Here is a 10,951-nt window from a genome sequence, read left to right as displayed (position 1 = left end):
CTCTCTGGATCAATACCGTATGTCTGTCTGTAAACCAACACAAAAACTACACTAGACTACAGACCTACCCAGGACTGCATAAAGTACACAGGACAGTGCAGGCATTACAATAAATAATAAACAAGACAATATGCACAGTAGAGGGCAGTAGGCTGGTAGTCCAATGGCTTGGGGAAAGTACTGTTATGTAAGTAAACAGCTAAATGGCGGCATCTGGGATTCCGTCCATTTCTGTACTCCCGCCGAGTATTTCGTTGCCACTGATGTAGACCAATTTAATGTCCATTGGAGGGCAGAATGGACGGGAGAGCGGGCTGGCTAGGGCTTATTTTTTTCCTGGCACGGACTCCTGCCCACTTGCCTCACTTCTGCTTCCTCGCACACCGCATACGACGGCCCCATCTCCAGGCATCAGGCGACTCTGAGGACTGCAGGCCCGATTCCCTCAGCAAGCTGAGTTCGCGCAATCTGACCAGCAGATTTTCATGAAGGTTTGTTTTTGGGCGATCTCTGTATTGTAACAGTAACTGGCGATGGGAGATAGTCACTCTGTTTTCCATTGCCCTAAACCCTAATTGTGCCTTATAATTAACATAAAAAACGAAGTTAAAGTAGCACCAGATCTGAAAGGCCGCTGCTACCGTGTACTTTACACCTCACACGTTCTTGATCTTTTCAAGGATTTCAAGTTCCCTGGCCACCATCATCTCATTTTCACTTTAGATGTACAGTCCCTATACACCTCCATCCGCTACCAGGAAGGCTTCAAAGCTCTCCGTCTTTTTCTGGACACCAGATCTAACCAGTTCCTCTCCACTACCACTCTCCTCTGCCTGGCGGAACGTTCTCGCTCTCCTCCGCCTGGCGGAATGTTCTCACTCTCCTCTGCCTGGTGGTACGTTCTCACTCTCCTCCGCCTGGCGGAACGTTCTCGCTCTCCTCCGCCTGGCGGAACGTTCTCACTCTCAATAATTGCACTTTTGGCCCCTCCCACTTCCTTCAAACAAAAAGGGGTAGCCATGGGCACTTAGATGTTTCTATGGTCCAAGCCTGCACTGGTGACCATCCCACACATTTCCTGCGTTACATTGACAACTGCATTGGTGCTGCTTCCTGCACCCGTGCTGAACTTGACTTCGTCTACTTTGCTTCCAACTTCCACCCTGCCCTCAAATTCAGCTGGTCCATTTCCGACACCTTCCCTTCCCTTTCTTGATCTCACTGTCTCTATCTCCAGAGACAGCTTATATACCGATGTCCATTACAAACCCACGGGCTCTGACAGCTACCTAGACTACTCCTCTTCCCACCCTACTACTTGTAAAAACACCATCCTCTTTTCACAATTCCTCCTTCTCTGCTGCATCAGGATGAAGCTTTTCATTCTAGAGCCAAGAAAGGGGCTTCCCTCCCTCTAACATCAATGATACCCTCAACCGTATCTCCTCCATTTCATGTATGTCTGCTCTACTAGGGATAGGGTTCCTCTTGTCCTCACCTACCACCCCACCAGCCTCTGTCTCCATAGCTTTCGCCACCTCCAACAGGATCCCACCAGCAAACACATCTTTCTCTCCCCCGCCCCCATTTTCTGCTTTCCACAGGAATTCCTCCCTACACGACTCCCCTGTCCATTTGTCCCTCCCCACTGATCTCCCTCCTGGCACTTATTCTTGCAAGCGGAACAAGTGCTACACCTGCCCCTATGCCACATCCCTCACTACCATCCAAGGCCCTAAACAGACCTTCCAGGTCAAGTGATACTTCATCTGTGAGTCTGTTGGGGTCAATGACCGTGTCTGGTGTTCCCAGTGTGGCCTCCTGTATATTGGTGAGACCCAACGTAGATTGGGAGACAACATTGCTGAGCATCTAAACTCTGTCCGCCAGAATAAGCGGGATCTCCCAGTGGCAACCAATTTCAATTCAAATTCCCATTCTGATATGTCTTTCCATGACCTCCTCTACTGTTGTGATGAGGCCACATTTAGGAACAACAGTTTGGGTAGCCTCCAACCTGATGGCATGAACATCGATTTCTCAAGCTTCTGGTAATGCCCCCAAACCCTCCTCCCTTCTCCATTTCCCATCCCCTTTTTCCTTTCTCACCTCATCTCACAAATCAACTTCCCATTTCTTTACTTCGTCTTTTCCCTCCAGGTTTTACCTATCACCTGGTGATTCTCTCTCACCGCTCCCCCCCCCCCCCCCGTAACTTTTTAAAATCTACTCCTCAGCTTTTTCTCTCCAGTCCTGCTGAAGGGTTTTGGCCCGAAACGCCAGCAGTACTTTTTTTCCACAGATGCTGCCTGGCCTACTGAACTCCTCCAGCATTTTGTGTGTGTTGCTTGGATTTCCAGCACCTGCAGATCTTCTCTGGTTCAGGTTTGTATATGGTGAAATATATATAATTTTATTTAAAAAACTTACTTTTTAATTTTCAAATTGGAGCTTTAAATTCGTAAATGTCTCTGTCAAAACAAATTGCCAATTTGTCAGCAATATCTCAATTCCACTTATCACTGATACTACAGATGCGGCTGGGTTCAGTTCTAATGTTCTGGCAACACCCTTTTTTAAACTTATCTGTGAAAACATAAATACCACTGTTGCAGCTGGCAATCTTCCACAGGGAGGGAACAGGACTCCAAACCTCTGGGAAGCGCAGTCTGGTGAAGCTGTCAAGCAGTGGATTGTAACATACCAGAGAATCTCTCTCAGCTACTATAGAAATCAGGTCCTTGTGAATAGCAGCATGTGTACGGCCTGCAAAGGGGAGGAGATACGACTTTAACTTCTCTTGGGGCATGCGTCGATTAACATCGACTTGTTCCTGGGCTTTGTAGGTTGGGTGTTTTTCTTCTTTTTTTTTAATCCCCATTATGGAATCCCGGAGCATACACTAATTATTTTTATTGTTGTTCATCTCCGCCATTTTCGATTACTTTATCCTGACATGCGTCAAACTATTTTTTTTAGATACAAAGTTTCATGATGACATCTAAACAGTTAAATGTTTTAACTTGGAATGTTCGTGGTTGGAATCATCCTATTAAGCATAAGAAAACATTTAAGGTTATAAATCGATTCCAGCCTGATATAATTTTTGCTCAAGAGACACATATCAGGTTATGTGATAAAAATCAATTTTTTAAAATTTGGAAGGGCTCTCTATTTCACACAAATTCCCAGAGTAAAACTAGAGATGTTTCCATTTTTATCAATTCTAATATTCCTTTTAGTCAGGAGGATATTATAGCTGATATTAATGGTAGATTTTTAATTGTTAAAGGAATTATTTGTAATAAGAAAATGGTTTTGGTTAATATTTATGGACCAAATTTTGATGATCCCTCATTTTTTAAAGCCGTTTTTGCTCTATTACCTGATTTAAATGAATATATGTTATTAATAGGTGGTGATTTTAATACTTGCTTAAATCCTTTAATGGATAAGTCATCATCCAAACATCAACTTCCTAACCATTCTGTATCACTTATTAATTCCTTTTTAATTGATTATGGTTTAATTGAGGTCTGGAGGCATATGCATCCTAATGATAGAGAATATTCCTTTTTCTCACATGTTCATAATAAATATTCGAGAATTGACTATTTTATAGTCGACCCTCGACTTTTATGTAATGTTCAGAAATGTGAGTGTGATGTGATTGCTATTTCTGATCATGCTCCTTTAAATTTAATAATTGAATTGAAAGATGTTGTTTCTACCAGACCATTTTGGCATTTTCCAGAACATTTATTACAAAGTGCAGAATTTGTTGAGTTTATTGAAATTGAGATAATAGAGTTTTTTCTCTTTAACAATATAGGAAACAGCTCTAAGTTAGTAATTTGGGATACATTGAAAGCTTATTTACATGGTCAAATTGTATCATATATAGCTAAATTGAAGAAACAAACAAGAATGGAATTAGATAAAATTTCTAAACAAATTAAAGAATTGGATAACATTAATGCAATCTCTCCAAATGCTGTTTCATTTAAAAGAAGAGTAGAACTACAATCACAGTATAACTTACTACTAACATATCCTATTGAAGGATATTTGCTTAAATTGACAAGTCAATTTTATATCTCTGGGGATAAAAATAATAAGCTCTTAGCTTCCCAACTAAGGGCAGTTAGAGCTAAAAGACAAATTTTAAAGATTCATAAAAACAATGGAGATATAGTAAGTAACTATGAGGATATTAATAATACTTTTCAAGATTTTTATTCTGATCTTTATAGATCTCAATTTCCTGCAGATTCCTCCAAAATGGAAGCTTTTTTACATAAGATTAAATTTCCACAAATTTCTGTTGAAGATCAACAGATGCTCGATGCTCCAATTACCGAGCATGAAATTCAGAAAGCTATTTTATCAATGCAATCAGGTAAAGCTCCCAGACTTGATGGTTATTCAGTGGGATTTTTCAAAAAATTTGAAAGGTTACTTTCTCTGTATCTTTTGGAAATGTTTCATGAATCTTTTGAGAAGGGTGATTTACCTTCTTTTTATGAAGCATCTATTTCCTTAATTCTTAAAAAAGATAAAGACCCTGTTGAATGTTTATCATATGGACCTATTTCGCTATTAAATGTGGATGCAAAAATTCTTTCGAAAATAATGGCTAATCGCTTGGAAAATATATTAATTAAAATTATCTCTATGGACCAGACGGGCTTTATTAAAGGCCGTTACTCTTTCTCTAATGTTCGGAGATTGATGAACATTATTTATTCACCATTATCTAAGCAACCTCAATGTGTTATCTCTCTTGATGCAGAAAAGGCATTCGATAGAGTTGAGTGGCCATACTTGTTCAAAGTATTAGAAAAATTTGGTTTTGGTAATAATTTTAATAGATGGATTCAAATGATCTATAAGAACTCTATTGCCACGGTCATTACTAACAATTGTAGGTCTTCTTTCTTTTCACGTTCTCATGGTACTAGACAGGGATGTCCATTAATCCCTTTATTATTTAATCTTGTATTGGGGCCTTTAGCTATAACATTACGAGAGGCCGAAAACATGCATGGTATTTCTATAAATGGAACCATACATAAGATTTCATTTATGCAGATGATCTTTTGATTTTTATTTCGTATCTTGAGGAATCAATTCCTAATCTTTTGGAAACACTTAAAGATTTTGGAAAACTTTCAGGATATAAACTTAATTTGAATAAAAGTGAATTGTTTCCATTAAATGCTCCTGTTAGTACATATAATTATATTCCTTTTAGAATTGTTAATACATTTAGATATTTAGGTATTATAATTACTAAAAAATATAAAGATCTTTATAAAGCCAATATAGTTCCTTTAGTAGACTCCATGAAATTACTATTTTCTAGATGGAATCCACTTACTCTTTCTTTAATAGGTTGTATTCATGCTGTGAAAATGATGATTTTACCTATATTTTCCAAAATATACCTATGTTTTTAACTAAAAAATTTTTGATCAAATTGACTCTCTTATTTCTTCTTTTATTTGGAACAATAAGAGACCAAGAATTAGCAAATACCATTTACAAAAACCCAAAAAAGATGGTGGATTTACACTTCCTAATTTAAGACTGCATTATTGGGCTGTAAATATTAGACAATTATGTTTTTGGTTATACTGGCTCGACAAGAGCCAAAAACCACTTTGGGTTGATTTGGAATTAAAAGCTGTTAAACAATTTCATTTAACTTCAATATTAGGAGCTCCATTACCTTTACAGCTCTCTAAAATTTCAAATTTAAATTTTTACCCAATTATTAAACAATCTTTACAGATTTGGATTCAGTTTCGTAATTTTTAAAAAATTTTTAAACAATTTAAGTTGTCTAGTTTTTTATATCAAAACTTTTTATTTAAACCTTCAATAACTGACCCCATTTTTCTCCTATGAAAAAAATAAAGGGATCGGTTTTTTTACAGATTTATTTTATAATGGTCGACTGATGACTTTTGAAGAGTTAATTAACAAATATACTCTTGCTCATACACATTTTTTGCAATATTTTCTGGTTAGACATTTTTTACAAAAATATTTACCTAAGTTTCCATTCTTACAAGAATCTGATTTGTTGGATACCATTTTGAAATTGAATCCCTTAGTGAAAGGTTCCATTAGTAGAATTTATAATTTACTCTTGTTACAAAAAATGAACCTATCACTAAAGATTAAACAAGATTGGGAGAGAGAACTTAATATGACCTTTGTGAATGAAGATTCGGTTTGAATTTTGAAAAATGTAAATTCTTCTTCTATATGTGCCAATCACTGTCTAATTCAATTTAAAATTGTCCATTGTTATTATTTAACAAAGGAGAGACTATCTAAAATATTTCCTGGTGTAGATAACTATTGTGATAGATGTAAAACTGAAGTAGCTACTTTGTCACATATGTTCTGGTCATGTTCTTCATTAAAACTGTTTAGGAAATATTTATTTTCTACCATCTCTAAAGCTTTGAAAATTAATTTACAACCTAATAGATTGACTGTTCTATTTGGAATAGTTCCGCATCATATTCAGGGTATTTCATCTTCAGATCAACATGTAATTGCATTTGTTACATTGTTGGCAAGAAGGGCTATTTTATTAAAATGGAAAGATATCTCTTCCCCTACATTAATTGAATGGTTTTCTCAAGTAATGTTATGTCTCAGCTTGGAAAAAATTAGAAATAGAACTTTTGAACCTTGATTTGATTTTGAGAGAAGATGGCGTTCTTTTGCCAAATATTACCATTTAATTTGAATTATTCTATATGGTTTCCTTCCAATTTTATTAACTTTTTTAAAAAAATGTGAACTGGCAGTTGGTGTATTTTTTTTTCTATATATCTAGATGATGGTTAAACGTATTGCTTCCGGGGGTTGATTCCTAATGGGTATTTTTTGTAGTTAACGGGTTTTTTTTCTCAGTTAGATGGGGTTCTTTTTTTCCTTCTTTTTTCTACATATATATTTTTTCACTATTATATATTATGATTAGTTTTTTTCTTCAGCTCTATTAATTGTATACATATTAATTTGTTGAAATTTTGTATTATTCTATAGTTGTGGAAGATTATGTATTAATAAAAAGATTTTAAAAATGAAAAAATGACTTTAACTGGCACGTCCTGGAACGTGTGTCAAAAACACTGAATGAGACAAGATGGTTTGGTGAAGGAGTCCAGGTCATTGTATTCCCCACCCAGTAGATAGATAGTTCCATTAAGGTTAACACCAGCAGCACAAGACACTGCAGTCTCCAGCTGATTAGTTTCAACCCACACATTATCACAGACCACATAATAATGACAGCACTGGAGGGTGTATCCTGAAGGGTTTTCCCACCCAATGAATAAATGGCATCTTCACTTGGGATGGATACAAGTGTGTGTTGAAGCTGATCTCTTGGCAGTGATGTGCATTGTTCCCAGTCTATTGTCTCCATGTTGCACTTCCACATCCGTTGTGGGATGCGGCCACCTACAACATACGGGTCACTTCCATGCTAGCATGCAGCAGTAATCTGCTGGCGCAATCGATTTTGCATCATCATCACAGTGCAAAGACACTGCCAGTCAGTGTGTCCGAATGTCTTCTTTTCCAATCAGGTAGATATGGACAATTTCACCAATTTCCTTTAAACCGGATACCAGGTTCTCAAAGTATTGTGCTGGTTCTTCCTTGTCATGACCAATCCAGGTTTCTATTGCTTTGGCTGGTTTCTGAGAGCGGGGAACACCATGTGGGACATGAAGTGAATCTCTCCGAGCTTCCCAGCTGCTTAGCTTGTCTTCTGGTAGCGGAGTGTCCCAGTCGGAGAGCTCAGAGGTAAGTTCTCTGAGGAGGGTTCTTCCCTGGATTGTAACCGGCACCAGTAGACCCAGGGGATCGAAAACACTGTTGACAGTGAAGAGAACACGGCAGGTGAATGGTTTGTTCATGGTTAGCATGGAGAATGTGAATGTGTTGGTCGTGATCTCCGAAAGGAGGCCCAAGCTCCTTTGTGTGGGTATGGTTCCTCCATCTAGATCTAGTTCCTTGACCGCTGGAGCACAGTCATTGTGTGGGCAGACCTCCATGACTGCCTGCTCTTTGTTGTTTGGCAAACGCCGGTGTGGTTCTCTGAATGGTAGTGAGGCGACCCGGCTGTTTGCTTCATCTCTAAAAACCTTTATGTCTATTACTTTTAAGAAGATGGCATCTTCCACTGATGGAGCAAGTTTATCATCGTGCTCAGTTTGAGCGAAGACTGACTGTCTCAATGTCTTTTCAGTTCCTTGACTATGCTTGTGCCTTTGTTGTGCTTCTTTGATACACATGAAGTTTGTGCAGGGCTGAAAAATTGAATGGCGGACACTTTCTAGCACGTTAGTCTTGAGCATGTTAACTGTCAGTTAGTGAACGTTGCCAAGGCACACCTCCCCTATCACCACTCAGCCCAGATCCAGACGCTGGGCGAAGGGGATGTCGTGTGGTCCACTGACCGGCTGCCTGACTTTGTGTACCCAAAGAACGTCTCTTCCGAGTAGCAGGAGTATATCTGCTTCTGGATCCAGCTCTGGGATGTGCTTGGCAATGTACTGAAGATGCTGCTGGTGCACTTGGCGTCGGAATCTCGGATCGGTTATTCAAGATCTCGTTGAACTCCAAGAGTGGAGGGAGACAGATGACAACTTTACCATCCAGCAACTCGAGCTGGAAGCCTTCTGCCTTCCTGCCATACGTTTCTGCGATGCCAGAGCAAGTTCTGAGGTAGTATGGGAATTGATTACTCTCTACGCTGAACAACTCAAAGAACTCTGGTCTGACTAGTGAGCGGTTGCTCTGGTTGTTCAGAATTACATAGGCTCTGGTGGCCTTGTCTTTGGCTCCCTTAGGGAACACTTTAGTGAGGCAGATCTTTGAGCAAGAACGGCTTGACTGACCTTGACCGCAAACTTCTGTGCAGCTCGAGCTGACAACAGTTGTCTTGGGGTGATCCTCTCCCTCCCCGCCGTCCTGTTGTGAGAGTGAAGGAGCCTTGGCAGTTTGCGGTGACAGGCCGGGATACATGGCCCCATCACGATTAGTGCTGTTGAATTCCGAGCGCTTTACGGAGAATGTACAGCGAGGTGAGAGGTAGAGGAACAGCACTTAAAACATATTCTTTTTTCCTTGAGAAGGAACTTTCTTTCATCAAAGGGTTTTTTTCTAAACATTCTGCATTTTTTGAGGGGGTGGGGTTTGTTGTGCAATAGACAATTCTTGCTAGGGTCATTGTTGGTTGTGGAGACTTCAGTTTTATGCACTGAGATGGGTTTATTGATGTTAAAATTGTTCAAAGTGGATTTGACTGGCTTGGTGTGAGTTATGGTGCTACCTTGATTCATGAAGCTAGGGTCGTTTTGCTTCTTTGCCTCCTTGCACATAAACCTACTAAAATACTTAAAGGGAGGGTATCAACCAACGTTCTCTTCCTTGAATTCTGAGCCAACAGACACCCACCTTTCCTGCAGCCCAAATGAAAAGTTGTCCATAATTGGTCCAATTCCGTGTGAAGAATCTAGATATGACAGGTCAGTTTAATAGCCGTCTTCGTTAGTACCTTCAATCTCCATGAGTAAATCTCCGACTTCTCTTACTTTAGTATGGTCCTTGGCTGACACTCTAGGAAAATTGTCCAGCCATTGAAATAGTGCCCTTCCAATAATTTCATGGGCTGCATAGCACTCCCGAAGTCTTTCCCATGCTTTGAGTAAAGCTAGCTTGGGGTCATTGACGTACACTGAGCGTATGCATTTCACCTGTTCACTTAATTCCTTTCCCAGCCATTTAGTCATAAGGTCCAACTCTTGGGTTGCTGTGAGCTGGACTCCACCGGCTGTGCTGGTGAATGAGGAGTACTATGCACGGTAATTTTCAGGCTTATCGTCAAACTGGTACAGTCCTGAAGTGATGAGATCTCGTCGTGCTAAATACTGTGCCAAGAGTTCTGCTGAAGGTGACGTGCTAGCTGGGGGAATATGTTGGGGGGCATATGACTGAGCGTCCATGATGGGATTTGATGTTCTGACTTCAGCCTTTGCCTCTGCTCTCACCGGATCTGGAAAGTTTGGTGTCGGGAAGTATTTGTAGTCAGCCCTTTCAGCCTTGAGTTTATTGCAAAGTTGCAATTGTGAGTTGTCTTCCCCAGGTGGATGCAAAGCAATGAAGCTTCTCTGTGACTTCTCATGAGATGGGATGCCAACAGGTAAGTACGGAGAGGGAGAATGAATCTGCAGGTCCATTTGAGATTGGACATATTCACCGGTGCATTCCAATTTGATGTTAATTTTACTGCTTCATCAAGAACGTTCATTTCTTCAGTGTTTTCCAACACTTCTGCTTCCACCGTGGCTGCATCAGCTTCTCGTTGTGGCGTAAGGACTTTAACTCTGCATCTATCCTTGCCTTTTCCAACTGGTTTTCCGCTTCTCTGGCAGCCTTTTCCATTTTCAGTTTTGCTTCTTGGTTAGTGTATAACACTCGCACCTTGGCAGCGTCTGCTTTCGCTCTTGCACGGGCAGCCATACTTGCTCATGTCCTACTGCTCTTGGCGCTGGATGCAAACGACTTGATGCTTGATCGCAAAGACATTGTACCACTTGTCGAAACACCTAATAATGCTGTCTTTTTACTGTAGTGTTCTCGTGCAGTGTGTTGAAACTCCGACTAAACACCAAGTTAAACTGGAGCCAATGAAGACAGAGTCGCAGTAAGATTAAACGTTTTCTGTTCACTCTTCCACATCAATGTATGGTGAAAACTGTAGATAAAATAATGCAAAATATATACAGTATCTGTTTCCTTCTTGGCACCACATTTGTAAATATTTGTAAAAGTAAAACTATAACGAACTGTATTACATTAAAGGCTCATTAAAGTACAACATACAGGTAGAATCTGCTTAAGCCATCAACAGCTTTAG

The 10,951-nt window shown here is 39.7% G+C and overlaps 1 pseudogene; it reads right to left on the bottom strand.

Annotated features, from left to right (window-relative positions):
- Window positions 1–2,433: 2,433 nt before the first annotated feature.
- On the bottom strand, window positions 2,434–10,951 carry LOC140721812 (kelch repeat and BTB domain-containing protein 4 pseudogene; annotated as a pseudogene).

Source organism: Hemitrygon akajei, chromosome 2 (genome assembly GCF_048418815.1).
Source record: "Hemitrygon akajei chromosome 2, sHemAka1.3, whole genome shotgun sequence".
NCBI lineage: Eukaryota > Metazoa > Chordata > Chondrichthyes > Myliobatiformes > Dasyatidae > Hemitrygon > Hemitrygon akajei.
The sequence above is the reverse complement of the archived record's forward strand: the minus strand, read 5'-3'. Positions and strand labels throughout refer to the sequence as shown.